At 38.5% G+C, this 20218-nt stretch overlaps 1 protein-coding gene and 1 long non-coding RNA gene across 24 annotated transcripts in view; one reads left to right on the forward strand and one right to left on the reverse strand.

Annotated features, from left to right (window-relative positions):
- Window positions 1-11968, reverse strand: part of LOC118152888 (uncharacterized) — a 37683-nt gene extending 25715 nt beyond the window's left edge. The window contains exons 1-4 of one of the 11 annotated variants that reach the window (XR_013534322.1): window positions 11739-11968; window positions 10832-10961; window positions 8667-8816; window positions 5916-6978 (exon numbers count right to left, since the gene is read on the reverse strand). This is a non-coding gene — a long non-coding RNA (uncharacterized LOC118152888). Of the gene's footprint in view, window positions 1-5915; window positions 6979-8666 lie in introns of all 11 variants that reach the window. The other 10 variants (XR_013534320.1, XR_013534317.1, XR_013534326.1 and 7 more) reach the window with 10 other exon arrangements.
- The window catches only part of FAM135A (family with sequence similarity 135 member A), a 144035-nt gene continuing 135241 nt past the window's right edge, over window positions 11425-20218 (forward strand). For all 13 annotated transcript variants that reach the window (XM_008994639.5, XM_035296043.3, XM_008994644.5 and 10 more), the window contains exon 1: window positions 11425-11601. The gene's annotated coding sequence lies outside the window, so the exon portion shown is untranslated. The remainder of the gene's footprint in view (window positions 11602-20218) is intronic.

Below are 20218 nucleotides of genomic sequence, written 5' to 3' on the forward strand. Positions count from 1 at the left end.
TAAGCATGTATTATTTTAACAGTACAATTATTAATTTTAAAACAAACAGAAATGCAAATATCTTGGGAAGTGGTTAAGCATCATTCACACCTTGGTTTCAGTTTCCCAGATCTAACTGATAGAACTGATAGTTTCCCAAATCTAACTGATAGAGCTGGGATTTGTACAGAAAAGGAAAGAGAGTAGGATGGTGGAATGTAGGACTATGGATAACTGAAACGGCATGAAGACACTGGTCTGCAAGATGGCAGAAAAGGGGAGTCAAGAGGTGAAAGACAGGCTCAGAAAGAAAGGTGAGAGAGTAACAAACTTTGGTTTGAGCCACAAGGGTAATTAATTAGTTAATTAACTGATTAGGAACTTGTAAACTCCTTCATTCAATAGTACCATATTGATTTTTATCTGCCAAAACTGTGATAAGTATTTGAGATTAAAAAATGAACAAGAGACAGAGCATGCCCTTGAGAAACTCATATCTAGTTTTGGGGGACAGAACATAATGAGTATATGAGTGTGATGAGGGAGGTGTGAATGGAATGTTATGCCAACACGGAAAGAAAGCAATTAACCAGGCTGTGGCCAAGTGGAGGACAGATCCAAGACAAATTTCAGGAAGACAGAACCTGAGTCTAGAAGAGAGGATAGCATTTGTGAAGGTTTAGAAGTGAATGAGCGAAAGGCATAATGCATTCAGAAGACTGGACTTTAGGGAGTGAGTAAGGGGGTTGGAGATGTTAGCAGGGGACAGATTGTGAATGTTCATTATTGTCCAGCTCTAATTCCTTTAAGCCACCAAGCTGTCCCCCCCGCCACACATACCCTGCTACATAAAAGGGGAGTTTTACTTCTTACATATAACTCCTTTTCATTTTTAGTCTGTCTCATTGTTTTGGTACTTTGGAAATATTCTTGTCTAAATATCAATCTTGATGCCCACTGGAAAGCAACTGTTGTCCTCATCTCTGAAAAAGCTTCCTCATGCCATACTATTCATACTCTCCTTCTGGTTCCATTTGCTCCAGAACACTTTATTTCCCTCTGCCAATGTTACTCCCATCCCAGATGCAGACTTTATAAGCCTTTATAAGCTTTGCTAAGACTTGACCCTAGACAGCCACTAAAAAATTTTAATCATAAGCATGATAACATAATAAAATTTGCATTTTATAAAAATCACTCAGCAGTGCAGAGGATGGCTTGGAAGGGCATAAACTAGGAGCAGAAGACATTTAGAGTAAGCTGGAAAAAATAAGAAGGGCTGATATTAGGCTTTATTATCAGTCAAATAAAATATAGTTTTAGAGAAATGACTGTTCATATCAGTCATAACTGAACATATCATTCCAGGTATGTTAAAGATGTGTTTATTTGTCTTGTGAAGATAAAGGGAAAGGTGAGTAAATAATAGTATCTTCATTATAATTTAAAAATCATCTAACATTAAATTTTTGCTCTCTGCCTACATATAAGGCAAACTATTAATTTATGCAAAGGATTCATTAAACTGATTTCAGAAAGGTTGTAATTTTGTTAACCTTTATTTTACTTTATTTTATTTGTCTTTATTGTATTATGTTTAACAAGACCAAAAATAATAAATTAACTCTTTAAGGATAAAAAAGGTAAGAGGGTTATATCTGGATTTTTTTCCGAAAAACTCAGAATTTTAAATTAAATATTATTTTAACATGTATCCTTAATAAACTGTTTCATAAATGAGATAAGGTACTTGAGAGTATAAAGTATATTCGATTGGAGCCTGCTTTGTGCAAAGCACTCTGGCAGATAGAAAGAAGAGTAAAAGTTGTTCTCTGCCTCAATGAAACTTTTATATAATATATATCCCAGAAACACTCAATTTAAGATTAATACTTTCTTAGCCAGGAGAGTATAGGTGAGGTGTTTGTGACTATTTCAAAAATACAAGCACTATAGACAAAATATTCAGCTTCTAGTCTAGCAGCTTGCGAAGAATTGAGCAGACCAAACTGGGCCCATGATCTACCTTATTCATCCTCTTCTGCTTAATGAAATATCCTGAGAAAGTATCAAGGGCATATTGGAAGAAATGAAAGCAATAAAGTGATTAGAACTGACAAGGTTATCTTAAACAGGAGAATCACAGACTTATGGAGCCTATGACATTAGCATCATTTTCACAACACAGAAGCGGCTGAGAACTCTGGTGATTAATATGTCCTGCCTAGATTCATGCAGTTTAGTGACAGCACTAGAGTTTGAATCCAATTCCCCAAATTATTAATAGTCTTTTCATTTTACCTCATTGATGGGTAGAAGAATAGACCTCCCCAAACAATATGAAAAAGCAATTATTTTCTGCATTTAGATATAGTCCAGCCCAAGTCTTCTCTAATTTATAAAAATATCTTTGAGAGAAAGGAGAGTCTTTTAAAATATATATATTATTTAAATATTTAATCCCTCTACTTTGCTATTCTAATACTATGGTAAGGACAATCTAAAGTAAAAATTCTCTCTTTTTTTTTTTTGAGAAAGAGTCTCGCTCTTTCTTATTCAGGCTGGAGTGAAGTAGCATGATCTTGGCTCACTTCAACCTCCATCTCCTGGGTTCAAGTGATTCTCATGCCTCAGCCTTCTGAGTAGCTGGGACTACAGGCGTGCATCACCACGCCCGGATAACATTTTGAATTTTTAGTAGAGATGGGGTTTAGTTATGTTTCCCAGGCTGGTCTCAAACTCCTGAGCTCAGGCAATCTTCCTGCTTGGCTTCCCAAAGTGCTAGAATTAGAGGCATGAGGCATCACACCCTGGTTAAAGTAAAAATTCTCTAAGAAATTGAAAGATACCCCAGTGTTGATTCTCAGACAATGGAAATTTGTGTTCTCTAAGTCCTGTAGCATAAGAAGGTAGAAGGAATCTTAGGCAGGAGTTAAAGTGAGCCAAAGTGCCAAGACTGAAATATGATCGATTTAACTAAGGCAAAGGTTAAGATGTAAAGGTAGGTAGGTAGGTGCTAATTGCAAAGGGTGCTTAAAAAAATCAAATGAACATCTGCTCAGACTAGGATGGAGTAGCAAGGACTGTATTTATTAATACTGCTCTGTGGGTTCCCCACTTCCTGCCCTAAGCAACTACAGAAACAACAATTTTCTGTGTGTGTGTGTATGTGCACGTGCACGCGCGTACATAAAGTTTTACATATATATACACACATAAAGTTTTTCTAGAGAAAGGTTATCAGGCAAGGAAAGACAATAATGCCTGAGAAACAGAAAATAAGAGGAGTTCTATAATTGCTTTAATTTACTGCATGGAGGAAGTGGATCAGGGAGGGGAATTCAGACAAAGCCTGGTGATCCCTGAGTTGAGAAAAAACTGGAAGTCAGAGGAGGCCATGGTAGGTAATGTTTGCAGGGTAGAGTAGAGGAGTGGTAACAGCTATATAGAGAAATCCAGAGATCTGCAGAAGATCTCCCAGCGGGTACTGAAAAGTACATTTATGTAAAAATTCTATCTGAAGCTGGGGGAAAGAAACACTTGAATTATTGCAAACAATTCCAAGTGCTCACACAGGGCTGGGTATAATGCCTCTTCCTACCAAAAGAGAGTGGAAAATGTCGTAACTCATAAGACAATATGTAATACTCAAGAGTTGTGCCTCATATTAGGGAAACATCAAACCTAGCCTAAATGATGCTTTTGTCCTGTGTACCAAAGCATAAATGCAAGATCTGAAAGATTCAAACTGTTTCCAAGTGACTTAACTGCACCCCATGACAAGTTTAAGAATATTTATAGGAATATGAAAATGTCAAAAACCAGCAAGGCAAAATGTACAATGTTGGCCATTGAACCAGAAATTATATGGAATTCAAAGAAAGAGGAAAACATAACCCATCATAAGGAAAAAAACACCCAAATCATTGACATTGACCCAGAAATGATAAAGATGACAAGGACATTAACAGTCATAACCATATCATATAATCAAGAAACCAGAGGAAATATTGAACATGTAAAATAGAGATTTAGGTAATACAAAAAAGACATAAAATTCTAGAGCTAAAGTCAGTAAACTCGTTTTGTAAAGAGTCAGAAAGTAAATATTTCAGGTTTTGCAGGCCACTTAAAGTATTTTTTACAAAAACTTTTTAAAATATAAAATCATTCCTAGCTCTTGGACTATACAGAAAAGGGCCATGGGATAATTGTCCCATGGGTCATATTTTGGTACTTCCTTGTTCTAGAGGGTAAATCTACAATGTCTGAAATGGAAAATACATTGAATATAGTCAATAGCAGAGTAGACATGTAGAAGAAAAGTGAACGTGAAGACATAACAATAGAAACTATACAAAATGAAACACAGATTTAAAAAAAAAACACTAAAGAAAAAAGAACAGAGCTTGAGTAAGTTACAGGACTAGTATAAGCTGTCTAATATGTGCATAATTATAGTTCCCAAAGGAAAGAAAAAATATTCAAAGAAATAATGGCCAAAATATTCCAAAATTTGATGAAAAATTGAAACCCATAGATTCATGAACCAACAAACCTTACACACAAAAAAAGTGAAGAAAATTATACCAGAGCACATTATGGTTAAACTGCCTTTTTAAATGGATGAAGAAAAGATTTTAAAAGCATACAGAGGGGGGAAAAAAGGCATATTGCACAACTAGTTATGAAAATAAACAGCAGATTTCTTGTTGGAAACAATGCAAACAAGAACACAGTGGAGCAGCATATTTAAAATATTGAAAAAAAATCACTCTAGAATGCTATGCCGTGTGAAAGGATCTTTCAAAAATAAAGATATAGTAATGGCATTTTGAGACATACAGAAGCTGAGAAAGTATATATCACTAGCACACCTACATTCTAAGAAGTGTTAATCTAAGTCAACACTAAAACACAAAGAGCACTGGAAATGATAACTATGTGGGAAAATACAAAAGAATTTCTCATATATTTATATTTTTTTTTAAAATAATTGACCAATTAAAACAAAAAATGCATTGTGAGGTTTATAACAGGTGTAGAAATAAAATTTATGACAACAGCAAAAAAGGATGGGAGTGGAAAATGAAAGTATAGTGTTGTAAGGTTTTTGTATGTAAAGTGTGTAATACACTTGACATTGGATCATGATATGCAAAAACTGTATATGATAAACCTTAAAATAACCTCTGAAATACCATAAAAAGAGCAATTGCTAATAAGCCAACAAAGGAGATAAAATTGAATCATTAAAAAATATTAATGCAAAATAAGTTTTAAAAAAGAATAAAAGAGGGACAAAGAACAGGTAGTACAAATAGAAAACAAGCAACAAGATGATACATTTAAACCAAAACATATCCATAAATACCTTAAATACAAATGGTATAAATATATCAATTACAAGCCAGAGATTGAGACCTCCAAGAAATTCACTTTAAATATAAAGATACAAGTAGGTTAAAAGTAAAAAGATAGAAAAATCTATATCATAATAAGATAAATCAAAATAAATCTGGAATGACTGTATTAATATGAGGCTAAGTAGACTTCAGAGCAAAAAATTTCACCAGGGAAAATGAAGGCCATTTCATAATGGTGAATTATTTATACAAATTCATTGACAGGACCTAACTATCCTAAACAAATAGACTTAGAAAAAGAGTGTCAAAATATATGAAGTAAACATTACATAAAACTACAAAGAGAAATGGATAATAATGCCTATTTCATTAAAATTTTGTTATAAGGAGCAGAAATAATGTATGTTAAGTATTAAAACTAGCACCCAGCAGATGATAAAAGTTCAAGATGCTATCTACTATTAATAGGATCAGAAAACTAAGATATTATGGTAGTTTATGCAATGCTTAAAGTTTTATTCAATTTTTTTGTTTTTGCTGTAAAATGTAGATTTAAAATCTACAAATTACCTTCGTTTCCATTCACATTGTACCTTAAATCCTTTTCTCCAGTCTCACCAGAAGAGATGCTCCTCTTTTTGTTTACGTTTGACTTTTCCTTGGACTACAGAAGCATTTTGAAACAGAGCAAATATTTTGAAAGAAAGGTCAGACAAGGCATGGAAATGGAATGGACAGGAAACTTAAAAAAGGGAAGCATCAAATATAGCTGTGTTAGACATAAACATGGGAACAGTAGACACTGTGGACTACTGGAGGAGGAAAGGAGGCAGTGTGGTGTGGGTTGAAAAAGTACTTGTTGGGTACAATGCTCACTACCTGGGTGCAACAGATCCCTGTAACAAATCTGCACATATACCTTCTATATCTAAAATAAAAGTTGAAATTAAAAAATATATATATGGGCTGGGCGCAGTGGCTCATGCCTATAATCCCAGCACTTTAGGAGGCTAAGACAGGCAGATCATCTGAGCTCAGGAGTTCAAGACCAGCCTGGGCAACATGGTGAAACCATCTCTACTAAAATACAAAAATTAGCCAGGCATGGTGGTGCAAGCTTATAGTTGCAGCTACTTGGGTGGCTGAGATGGGAGGATTCCTTGAGTCTGGGAGGCAGAGGTTATAGTGAGCCAAGATCACACCACTGCACCCCAGCCTGGGTGATAGAGTGAGATCCTGTCCCAAAATATATATATATATGTGTGTTTGCATGTTTACACACACACTCATATAATGATTTTAAAAAATAAGGAAATGAAAATAGAACAAAGAAAACAAAGAAAAAAATGATATATATATATATACATGGCTGTGAGGTTCTGGGCTGAGCAAATGGGAAGGGAAGGGATATTGACAGAAACCAGAAGCTTGACCAAGAGATAGATCTGTGTGTGAAGGAAGGCAGGATGAGTTTGGGATACATCGAATAAAAAGTTCTAGCAGGATAACAGGAAAAGTGATACAGTCTGATATGAAGCAGAAGGTATGTGGCTAGAATTGGCTTAAAGATCAAGACTCAAGATGTAAATGCATGAGTCATAGGAAGAGTGAGAGAGTTGTCCTAATGTGTTTCCTGTCAAAAAGCAAATGATAATTAGTATAAATATTACATTAAAAAAAAAATAACCACGGTAAGCTTCCGGCATATAAAGAAGAGAATAATTCAGAAATCATTTCATTGCTGTCACTTGATACTAGTTAATTATACTTCACAGGAATGATTCAGTGGGTTGGTGGTAGGAGGAATGTTTTCTGTCTGACAGACTGACTCCAATGATCCAAGGAGACACCCTGTCTTTCAGAAACCTAGGTAACCTGAGTTGAAACCAACAAAAACTACTTTTTTGTAAATAAGAGAGAACACTTTATATTTTTTAACAGAAGTTTTGCCATTACAAGGAAGGAAAACTTGGTACTGAGTTTTATATCATGGTTTGTCCAGAAAGGCCACACAGCTATTAAATCATGAAATAGACCAGGCGTGGTGGCTCACACCTGTAATCCCAGCAGTTTTGGAGGTCAAAGTGAGTGGATCACAAGGTCAGGAGATCATGACCAACCTGGCTAACGTGGTGAAACCCTGTCTCTACAAAAAAAAAAAAAAAACACACAAAAATTAGCTGGGTGTGGTAGTGCACACCTGTAATCCCAGCTACTATGGATGCTGAGGCAGGAGAATCACTTGAACCTGGAAGGTGGAGATTTCAGTGAGCCGAGATGGTGTCACTGCACTCCAGCCTGGCGAAAGAAAGAGGCTCTGTCTCAAAATAAACAAACAATCAAAATCATGAAATATTACAACACTGTGTTATGAAGTAATACATTTGCCCTTCTGGTTTGTAGCTGTTACTAACCCATAAAGGAAGTCCTATAATGGACTGGGATTACAGGTGTGAGCCACCACACCTGGTCTATTTCATGATTTAATAGCTGTGTCCTATTATGGGTCTGCTTAATCTTCTATTTGTGGTTAAAGTAATATAACCTCCAAAAAAACTTATCCTTGAGTACTGTGGGCACTCACCCAAGTATCTGCAAATGATAAAATCTATACTTTGCCTGGAGATAAGAGTGAATGCCCTAGAAGGAGGTTTAATACTTTATTAATACTTATCATACTTTATATATTACAGAATACTCTAATTCCAAAAGAATTCAGAATTACCTGTATGAAATGCTAAAAATAATCACATTGTTGAAAAAAGTTGTGGAATAACTTTGACTATATCTCATTTATAATTTTCAAATAATGACCATACTTATAACAGGAATATTTTTAAAGTCATAAAACCTAGTAAGGAAAAAGCAAGCTTTTTTTTTTTAGTAAATTAATGTTTAGTAAATTAAAGAAATGACAAATATGAGACATCCTTCATGAGGCTATTTTCAAATTTACAATATTCATTTCTTCCACTGTCTCAATCTCTAGCTGAATCAATGTTGTGCAACTGAGAAAGGAAGAGATAACCTGATCTTTGGATTAAGAGAATACTCCAGTTAAAAAGGTTTAACAAACATTCAAAAACACTCCATGCTAAAGTTAAATTATGTAAACCAATTAGAAGATAGACAGGATTCCAAATCTTGCATTCCTTGAGCACAACATAGATTGAAAAGGACACATATCACATTTTAATGTACATTAAATGTGATACAAACTGTTTATTTTTTAAAAATTTATTTAACTTTAGGGGCATACTATATCTGGCATTTCTCCCCATGTTATCCCTCCCCACCCCCTGTTGTCTCTCCCCTACCTACCCCAACTGCCCCCAGTCTGTGATGTTCCTCTCCAAGTCTACGTGTTCTTATTGTTCAACACCCACCTATGAGTGAGAACATGCGGTGTTTGGCTTTCTGTTCTTGTAAATGTGACACTGTTTATTAGCAGCATAATGGGTGACACAAAACCTGGGAAGATAAATACAGGAAATTTAGAATCAGGAAATTTCTAAAGGAATTCAAATTCTATATAATGTGATTATCTTCTTATATGTGAGAGAAAATAGACCTAGAGAAGGTAAGAGACTCTCAAGATAACACAGTATACTGTAGACTCTAGAATTAGAACACAGGTAATCTGACAATTATATCAGTGTGTGCTATACTCTCTAGTATCTGTACCTCAGTAGATGCCATAAATTTACTTATTTCTTATGTTTTTGTTGCTGGTTTTTTTGTTTTGTTTTGTTTTGTTTTTTGAGATGGAGTCTCACTCTGTTGCCCAGGCTGGAGAGCAGTGGTGTGATCTCTTTTTCTGTTTTTTTCTTTTTAGTTCCAGCTGTGTCTTAGGAGAATATAGTAAACAACCAACTATTTGCATTTCCACATCCATGCATCCCTAAAACACACAGTGTGCCAAGATTCTTTCTCTGTTCTGTGTTCTTTTTATTCAAATCACATTCTTAACTCATCTGCCATGAGCCAGGCAGTGTCCTTATCTTGGAAGATACCAACATGAATGAAAAAGAACTTGGGTGGAGTGTTTGCATTATTACCCTATGATGTAATGTATATAGTGCAGAGATAAATGCACAGGGAGCTACTGGAGCTCAGAAGCAACATGAATCCAACCTTGGGAAGAGTTCATGAGTCAGGAAAAACTTTCCAGAGAAAACAATTTCAGAAAGTTGAAGTGGAATATCTTGTGGTGGCGGTTGGGAGGAGTAAAGGGAAAAAGATTGCTTGAACAAAAGCTATACAGTAAGAAACTGGTCTTTGTGCTGAAATAAAACCAAGACTTCTGTGCCACTGGCTGGGGAAGTGAGGCTGAAGAAGTTGACAAGCATCATGGTGAGCCTTCTAAAAACAGTGAAATCCGCTCAACCATTATATATATATATATTTATTGCTTATGTTTGCCAAATACTGTGCTAGTTACTGAGGGATATGATGAAGGTTAAGGGTCACTCTAAACTCTCACAGTTTGCAATCTAGTAGGGGCAGACAGGAGGGAAAAAAAAGTTCTGCTAAAGAGTTAAAATTGGAGTAGGTACAGGGTTGTCTGGGAACCCAGAAGAGGTGCACTTAACTAACCTAGAGATTTAGGCAAGCCTTCCTGGTAAGTATCAATTGACAGAAGAACATAAAATAATCTAGAACATAAAATAATCTCTTAAAGAAATAAAAAATTCACCTGGGTGCAGTGGTTCACCCCTGTAATCCCGGGACTTTGGGAGGCCGAGGCAGGCAGATCACTTGAGGTCAGGTGTTCGAGACCAGCCTGGCCAACATGGTGAAACCCCGTATCTACTAAAAATACAAAAATTAGCTTGGCGTGGTGGCAGGAACCTGTAATCCCAGCTACTCGGCAGGCTGAGGCACCAGAATCGCTTGAACCCTGGAGGCAGAGGTTGCAGTGAGCCGAGATCACGCCACTGCACTCCAGTCTGGGCAATAGAGCAACACTCTGTCTCAAAACAACAACAAACCCGGTACAAAGACAAAAAAGTGGTTAAAGTATATATTCAAAACATGTCCCCCAAATGGCGTAGGTTACAAGACATCACCATTACTTCCAAATGAATGCACAAAGCTTTCTCCTTCTAATTCATTCTTATTGTGGTAAAATATACATAAAATTTACCATTTTAACCATTTTGAAGTGCACAGTTCAGTAGCATTAAGTCCATTCATTGTTGTGCAACCAATACCACTATCGATCCTACATTCTTTTTCAACACAGGAATTGTAGCCAAGATTTTCCTTTCATTAACTCAGCTTTAGCAACATACTTAACTTTATGCACCACAAAAGTTTCTGCCGGATAAGGTTCAGAAACAGAAAAGATTGATATAAATCGATGAACTACTATCTTTCGTGGGCTTCTGTTAATGAAATATAACAGCGAAAGGGTTCACTTCATTAGCCCCCTCCCGGCCTTTTGGGCTTCATAAACGGAGAAACAACCAGATCAGCACCCACACCTCCCAAGATGCAAGGACTGGGTCCCGAAAGGCAGCTGTCCCGCCTCAGCGCAGGAAATCCCTGCCTTTCCTAATGCACAAATCGACTAGCGCAGGAACTGGGCTTTCTACCGGGGGCTGCATGGAGGAGCTAAAGAGAGAAAAGGAGAAAGAACATTATGAGAAAAACAGCTAAAATTTTGGAACTCCCTCTTTTAGCCCTCTTCTTGCTCCCTACTCTTCATCCACCTCCAAGCTCCATCCCTTAAACCCACAGCGGAGCCCCTTTTCTTGGACGCGCGCTTTTTATTGACGCAAACCTCCCGTTCTCGCGGGAACTTGGGAACGGGAGCCGGGTAGGGCGGACAAATCTCTCTAAATCTCAGTTGCCGCTGGAGCTGGAGGGGCCACTGAAGCTCCTGAAGGGCGGGGCACGGAGCTTGAAGGGGCGGGGCCTAGCCTTAGAGAGGGGAGGGAAGAGGCGGGAGGAGGAGGTGAGAGAGGCCGGGGGCGGGGCCGCTCGGCCGGGGACCTGTTGATCGCAGGTATAGCCGGCTGGCCCGGGATCCCTCGGGACTGAGGCGACTGCGCATGCTCGCTGGCCGCGCTGGGCCAGTAGCCGAGCGTCGGTGACGAACCGGCACCGCCGTTGCGGTGTTTGCGGTTGCTGTGATGGCGATGTGAGGGGCCGGGTACGGGATGGTGCTGACCCGGGTAGGGTCGTCATCTTCCAGCTGGACAACTAGCTTCTCTGTCCGACAGGCGGGGAAAGAGGCCGAGCCGGGCGAGAGGTAAACCCCTTACTGTCCCCTCAGCTCCCCCGGCTCCCGACACCCACCCACGACCCCTCCCTCCGTCCCTCTTTCCCAGGGGCCAGGCAGGAAGCGGCCTCCTCCTCGTCCGCCGCTCCCCCGCCGCGGCCCCTCACCCGACTGCTGGCGGTTGGAGCCCGGCCCCGGCCCTGCTGAAGGTCGGTGGGGACGGCGGTGCGGAGCGCTCTCAAGGAGGCTAGGGGCCGCGGCGCGCTGCTCTCCCGGTGCCCGCGGCCGCCCCAGCCCCTGCGCGCGTCCCTCTACCAGCTCTTCCTGAACCTCGCGACTGGCGAGCCTTCGCCTGCCCTTCACCCCTGCTCCGTCTTCGTCACTCTGTCCCTCCTTTACCAGCTTTCGAGGTTCTGCTTTTTCATCCCTCGCCTCCCACGTGCCTTTTCGCCCGGGTGGTCCCACCTTGGGAAGCAGCCTATCTCTGTGCTACTACCATCTGTAGACTGGCTTTTCCCTGTCCGGAGCTCCTTACTCTGGCCAACTAGGTTTCTCACTTGTACTTCCATAATTTCTTCCTTGGTTTTATTTTCCTCTCATTCACCTGCTTTCGGTATTTCCTCCTGGTTCCCTTTTTGTTAGTTGCAAAATTTTTGCTTTAGCATCGCTTTGCACTGGAGTTCTTTCCATGCCCCATCTTACCTTCAGAACCCTTCACTCCCTTCGCTTTCCTTTGGTACCCTGCTTCATTGCTTTGTGTCTAATGGCCCCTGTCCTCCCGTCCTTTTCCATCCTGGACCCAGTGAGGCTCTAATCTTAATTTTTTCCTCTCTAAAACTCTTCCCTCCCCTCCCCTCCCCATTTGTAAGTCAAACCTCTTAACTTCATTCCTTTTGTTTTACTTTTTATTAAATCTCTGAAGACTTCTTTCTGACATACCCTTTTAGTCCTTACTGCTTTCTGCCTAAGCTAGGTGTCCACTCAGTGTTTCTAATTCATCTTCCAGTTTAATAACATTTCTTTACCGGTTGCAAGTATCATCAAAAGAGTGACAGTAGGAATAAATCGGTTACACTTATTGATTAAAGCTTTAATTTTTAAGAAATATGTTTACCTGGAAAAGCAACTTGAGTACAGACTTTATGAAACTATAACGAGTTAAGGCTTGTTAAAGCTTGACCTACAAACATACACTTAAAATTTGGAAATTTTCTTGTCTTCCATTAGCTGTTGCTGTCCAAGAACTGATCTTAAATGAAATTTAACAGAATTTCTTTATAAAATGTATTATGAATTCGTTTTATACATTTGGTATTGCAGTTGATAGCTTAATTTTCCTGAGAGTCTCTGTTCTCTAATAAATGCATACAGTTTCTGCTTCCTGTAGAATTAGTGTGTTTACAGGAGATATATGTGAGAAGTATTAGATTTTTTAATTGAGCAAAAGAACTTTCTAAACAGTTTTGTAACTTTTTTTCCTCCGTTGCATTGTGTTCAAGATTTGGTTTACATAAAACTTATCTTTCCATGTATAATGGTATAGTATTTTATTTTAAAGGCATCTGCCGAAGCAATTATGTTCAGTGAAGTTTGCCTTTATTGTAGGATTGAAGATCAACTGGATTATGTATTTCATTCAGGAATCTCAAAGCAGTCCACAAACAGTAATTTCTTCCTTATGTTGTCTGTGTCAGGTAGGAATTAAGTTTTTTTTTCTGTTTTAAGAAGGGAAATACCAAGGCAAAAAAAGTGTAGTTCCTTATTCAAAGTGATTTAAAGCAAAACTAGGAGGCTCTGATGTCATCAAACCACACTTTTAGAAGAACTAGCAATTATTGTGTATATTAAGAGGTGATGCACTCATCAGCTTTTAAGATTTTTTTTTTTTTTTTATGATTTTTCAAATACAAATAGAGATAACCACTGCTTCTCAAGGAAGCTTGCACTTCCTTCACAGGTAGGTCTTTTTATTTTTAGGCAAACATTCATTTAAAAAAGTAAATGCCTACAAATTCTTGCTGGCAACTTTAGTGAGTTGGTTCCTGTGCTCTTAGAAATTAAATGAGGATTTGTGGTAGACAGCAGGCAGAGGACTAGAATTTCTAGTCAGAAGGTGTGAGCTCTTACGATGACTCATGACATTAGTTTGTAAAACCCACTTAACCTGTGTATCTCAGTGTCTCCAAAGGATAATAAAGGTGGCCTCCCAGTATACTCTCTCAATAGTAAAGCAAGCCCTAATCATTTAAACATGCTTTGGGCCACCAAGACAAAAATTGCTGTATAAATACTTAGTTTTTATCTCTTTAATTTTAGACTATGTAGTAAGAGTGTAATTGACTGCTTAAATCCCAGATCAAACAGATTTCTTTTTTAAATTTCAGACTTCTGTGAAAAGTCTAGTAGAATGCTAGTGAACTGGGGACTAGCATTCTACTAGATATTTCTAACATACTGGAGTTTTCTAATTAGTATATTAACTAATGTTCATACACAGTGAAACAGACACTGCAGCATTCAGTATGTAAAACAGATATGCCCTTTGTTTTCCACAAGTTGACGCAGAAAGGAAATGTAAGAATTGCATATATATCATTAGTTACATCCGTAATTTTCTGTTTTATATTTTTATTTTGTTTACATTAAATCCTTGTTGTGGGGCCTGTTTAGGAGATAGAAAAAGCAAAGGATTTCCTTTGCTTTGATTCTGGGTATTAAGGAAAAACTACTTAACAGTGAGTTTTTTGATATTTACATGTGTGCATTTAAATAAATGCATGGAGATGAGGGCATGCAGATTTGAAGTGTTTTTTCATGAGTTGTTTGTCAGGGAGAAGGTTTAGAAATGACTAGGAATAAGGCGGGATGTGGTAGCCCATCCCTGTAATCCTAGCACTTGGGAGGCTGAGGCAGAAGGATTGCTTGAGGCCAGGAGTTCAAGACCAGCCTGCGTGACAGAGCGAGACCCTGTCTTCTTTTTTGTTTTTTTGTGTTTTTTTTTGAGACGGAGTTTCGCTCTTGTTACCCAGGCTGGAGTGCAATGGCGTCATCTCGGCTCACCGCAATCTCCGCCTCCTGGGTTCAGGCAATTCTCCTGCCTCAGCCTCCTGAGTAGCTGGGATTACAGGCACGTGCCACCATGCCCAGCTCATTTTTTGTATTTTTAGTAGAGACGGGGTTTCACCATGTTGAGCAGGATGGTCTTGATCTCTTGACCTCGTGATCCACCCACCTAGGCCTCCCAAAGTGCTGGGATTACAGAGAGACCCTGTCTTAATTAAAAGAAAGAAATGACAATAAGAAGCAGAATGATGATATAGAAGAAAGCATTCTTAATGGACTCAATGGCTTTTCAGACAAGTTGCAAAGCACAAGTGATTAGGCAGGTCTAGGTTTTTCAGAAGGAATAAAGTGAAACAATCCACAGTAGGTTTCACATTTTATTTTTAAAGATTGGCAGTTGTTAACAGGTACATGCTTGGTTATTGATGATATGTTAAATTTAAAATAAATCTTAGCCTCTTTTTTCTTAACAGAAATGTAAAAGTTTCAGGCATATTATACCATTAAGAGACATCTCCTACTTGAGTAACTAACCCTTTAGGTAGTTCTTATTTTGATGAAAAAGAATTGATGAACTATCTCTCAACCAAGAAACCATTCTTGAGAAAATTATGGCATATTTCCTTTTATGGCATTCAGTCTCTATCAGATCATCCAGAATAAAGAACATATTTCTAAATTATGTTGTGAGTATATTGATAATAGTCTGGGACTTTTTTTTTTTTTTTAAGACAGGGTCGCACTGTGTTGGAGTGCAATGCCACGATCTCAGCTTACTGCAGCCTCTGTCTCCTGGGTTTAAGCAATTCTTATGCCTTAGCCTCCCAATTAGCTGGGCTTACAGGCCCAGGCCACCACACCTTGCTGATTTTTGTATTTTTTGTAGAAACCCCATCTGGTTACACCGTGTTGGCCAGGCTGGTCTCAAACTCCTGGCCTCAAATGATTTGCCCACCTCGGCCGCCCAAAATGCTGGGATTACAGGCATGAACTAGTATGCCTGGCTATAGTCTGGGACATTTCTATTAAGTGTTATGAAATGTTCTTTTGTTACAGGTCTTAATTTAACCTGTACTAGAACAAGTATTTCTTTATTGAAATGCCCTTGAAGTTGCCTATAGGATGCAACTGTTTCATTCACGATTGTTTTTAGAACAGTGGTAACTATGACACTTGCTCTTTGATGTTTTCAGATTGTCAGTACTTCATGGGCTTACGTTGGAAATACTGCTATCTATAAATGTCTAAGCAGCAAGGCCAGGCTTTATTGGCAATAAAAAATGTAAGACTGTGGAAGCCTTTATGTCCTTTACCATTACTTTTATCTTTTGGAATTGAAAATCCCAGGTTTTTAAAACACCCTCAGGTTTACTATATTTGGTATCATCAACAGAGAAACATTAAAACATAGTTTGTCTCTAAAAAGTTATTCTCATTGTCTTTCCTTTGGAAAATGCTCCTTCTCACCATCTCCACCAAAGAGAAAAATTTAGTGTTCTATTATTTTCTTAAGTATTTCTGTAATTAATGTCATATGGCATATGGTTGGCCCTCAGAAGTTCATTTTGATGAGTAAGGAGTGGCTACAAAAGTTACTAGACAAGTGATTTTCCTTACCTTGCGTGTCCTTTACTGTAATGCTTCTGATAAGCTCAGCTTTGCTATGGATTACTTTTTTAAATGATATATGTTTGTGATGAAAGTTGTAATGATTGTAGGGCAAAATAAGGTCATGAGTGATGATAATCTTCAGAGTGAGGCAAGTGACAGCTGGCTTAGTCATTTCATTTCATTTTTCATTTATTTAATTTTTTTTTTTTTTTTTTTTGAGATGGAGTCTTGCTCTGTTGCCCAGGCTGGAGTGCAGTGGCGTGATCTCTGCTCACTACAACCTCCACCTCCCAGGTTCAAGTGATTCTCCTGCCTCAGCTTCACGAGTAGCTGGGGTTTACAGGCATGTGCCACCACGCCCAACTAATTATTGTATTTTTAGTGGAGACAGGATTTTGCTGTGTTGGCCAGGCTGGTCTCAAACTCCTGACCCCAAATGATTCACCCACTCAGCCTCCCAAAGTGCTGGGATTACAGGCATGAGCCACTGTCCCTGGCCTGGCTTTGTCATTTTAAAGCACGGATATAATCCAGTGACTGAGCATATTTAGCCCCTGCCAGAGGGAGCTTACAAATATGGGCAGGATGTCAGGGCCTCAACAAATCAAGAAGAAAACTGAATGTAAATCAAGAAATAAGAGTGTAACTCAGATATTCAGACTGAACCAAAGCAGTGCAGACCTAACCAACTCAGTTGGCCAGAATTTACATTAGATAGCAGGTTTAGGGATGCAAAACTCATCCACATGTCAGTGGCTGATTGTTTGCAGTTTACTGCTATATGGTCTGACTTGGTCAAGATTAGCTCAAAGACTAGGGCCAGAGCTTATATTGATTGGAATTCTGTAGGTGACTGGGATTTAGGAAAGATGGCGCTGGGTGTAACTTCCACCAAGAAACTCATCTTCCTACTCTCCTGGGTCTGCTGCAGAAAATGATTTTTTTTTTTTTTTGAGGTGAAGTCTCACTCTTGTTGCCCAGGCTGGAATGCAGTGGTGTGATCTCAGCTCACTGTAACCACCATCTCCCAGGTTCAAGCGATTCTTCTATCTCAGCCTCCAAAGTGCTGGGATTACAGGCGTGCGCCACCATGCCCAGCTAATTTTTTATGTATTTTTAGTAGAGACGGGGTTTTACCATGTTGGCCAGGCTGGTCTCGGACTCCTGACCTCAAGCAATCCACTCTCCTCAGCCTCCCAAAGTGCTGAGATTACAGGCATGAGCTACCATGCCCGGATCAGAACATGACTATTACAGGAATCTTTTGTTACAGGAGAACAGCATTCTGAAAATTTCTAAGAGTATTCCTGTTTTGGGCAGCCTGCTTATTTCTTTAGAGAAGGCCCAAGAAAATCAATGCAAAATTAGACTACCTGGTGTTAACTGTACTGCATTAACCTCCTTCTAGATTTAGAACATCTCTCTGTTCCCATCATATTTCTATTTAGCAAACTGGAATTGAATTATACAGTATACACATTGCATGTTTTTTCCTTGGTTGGTCTCAAATCTAGAATGTCAGTCTTAGTTCCCACATATTGTCGTAGTGTGAGCCCCTCATATAATTGTGTGTGAATCTGCTGTTCCTTCATTTGGTATCAGTTCTCATATGCCTCTCATAATGTGAGCCTCTCATTACATTGAATGAACATTTCAAAGTATGTGTATTTTTTGTACAATATGGCCCCTGAATCCAAGTTTACTACATTCTCTGGTGTTCAGGTGAAGAAATACAATTTTTTTCTTAAAGCTGGGGGAAAAAGTGAATATATTCTGCTTAATGAGAATGATATATTAGTTGCCAACATGAGGCCTAAGAGATTTTTAAGGACTTTTAAGTTGGTCTGTAGGCAATTTTTACCTTACGTGGTATCTTTTGGGCATCATTATTCAGAAAGTCAGGTTCAAATGGGCTTTGAACCCATTTGTGTCGTGGATGCTAACTTGGAAGGAGAATTAAGAAACTGGAGCTGTTGCCACCATAATGGAAGTAGTACCTTTATTCCTTAGAGTACCAAAGGGAGTGTCTGGAATCTCCAGTTTGTTCAATTTCTTTACCCTGTGGCTTAGGAAAAAGAACATTCTCAGGGCATCTGTGTGTTCATAATTCAAGAGTCAAGGCTGTTCTTTGATTTCTGTGAGAGAATCTGATCATCCCCTGTGGTCTCCAGTCCATCTTGAGGGACCTCTGAGCTGTGACTCTTTGTTTCTGATGTGTCCATTTCCTCTTTTAGGCTCTGAAGCACTCATGAATTCTATGTACAAGGTAGTTAGCTATTATTTTAGGATCACTGTGGATGGTGTGGGAACATCTCCCACATTTTTCCAGATATCCATGCCTGGACTCTACTTTGTGGTTATTGGATTTAACTCAGCTGATCTGATGGGAGCGAACATCCCTGTAGTCTTAGAAACTTTTTGTGGTTTTATGTACCTAGTCTATTTTTGAAGGAGTTAACTATACACTCCAGCAGTTAAAGGGATGGCTTAGTATTCCTAGACTATGCTATCCAGCAGAAATATGTGAGATGTGTAATTTAAATTTTCCTAATAACCACATTTTAAAAAAATAAACTAGTAAAATTAATTTTAGTGATAATTTAACCCAATATATCCAAAACATTATTTCAAGATGTGATAAATATTTTAAAAATATATTAATGAGATATTTACATTCTTTTTTGTAGTTTGTATGCTTTATACTTTTAGCATACCTCAGCACACACTACTTTTTATTTATTTTATTTTTGTTTGAGACAGAGTCTTGCTGTGTTGGCCAGGCTGGAGTGCGTAGCATGATCTCAGCTCACTGCATCCTCAACCTCTTGGGCTCAAGCAATCCTTCCACCTCAGCTTCCAAAGTAGCTAGGACCACAAGTGTGCACTACCACACCCAGCTAATTTTGTATTTTATGTAGAGACACAGGGTTTTGCTGTGTTGCATAGGCTGGTCTCAAACTCCTAGGCTCAAGCAGTCTGCCCGTCTCAGCATCCCAAAGTGCTGGGATTATAGGTGTGAGACACAGCGCTTGGCCCACACTACTTTTTTCTTAGTGTTCTACATTTTTAACAATTAAGGTAAAATGTAATTCCATTAAAACGGTAAAGCTATGTTTAATGGAAAAATATTTTACACTGCTTCTGTGTTTGGATTTAAATTTAAATTAATTTAAAATTAAATAAAATTAAAAATTCAGTTTTTCAGTCACAGTAGTCACATTTCACTTGTTCAATGGACACATGTTGCAATGGCCACCATGTTGGACAGAGCAGCTCTAGAGGACCAAGAATAGTCAGTGATTATAGTTTCAGATATTATAGATAGTAGTTTCAGATTAGTCAGTGAGTTTATTTCTTTGAGAGTAAGCTTACTTTTCCCAAGGTATTAATGAGGTAGTTGTCAGATTGTTCACTGCATCAGATTTGAAGGACAGAGAAATCAAATCCTTTCTTGTCTATAAGGGCTTTTCACATAAGTTTCTCATTTAGTTTCAGAGTCATTTCCTGTTTGGGGTCCCCCTTCTAGCATTTTTGGATTGGCATTTGTAGTTTACTTGACTGGATTCTCTCAGTGACCTAGGTTATGACCCTGTAAGGAGCCCTATTTGAATGAACCTCCAAATGATTTCAGTTTTATGCCACTTTGCGAGGGCCAGTAGAACAGAATGAACAATCACAGGTAACTCAGCTGATTCCAATGGTTTCAAAGGCATAGGTTAAAGGTAAAAGGTTCCAAATCAACCAGCAGACTGCACAGGAGGGTCATGAAACTCTTAGCTTCTGGTAGGTACAGAGTACCTTACAATGGAGAATCTGCCATGCATCGTCTAGGTAAAAGGATAAAAGCTCTTTCTGCAACTTCTAGAAACCTTTTTTTTTGGTTCATGAGTGGCATTTAGAATCTGTGTAAGCCAGAGATTTTGCACTGTTAGCCCACAGAATGAATTTGCTCTGTTGTTAAATTTTGTTTGAA

Source organism: Callithrix jacchus, chromosome 4, assembly GCF_049354715.1.
Source record: "Callithrix jacchus isolate 240 chromosome 4, calJac240_pri, whole genome shotgun sequence".
NCBI classification, from domain to species: domain Eukaryota; kingdom Metazoa; phylum Chordata; class Mammalia; order Primates; family Cebidae; genus Callithrix; species Callithrix jacchus.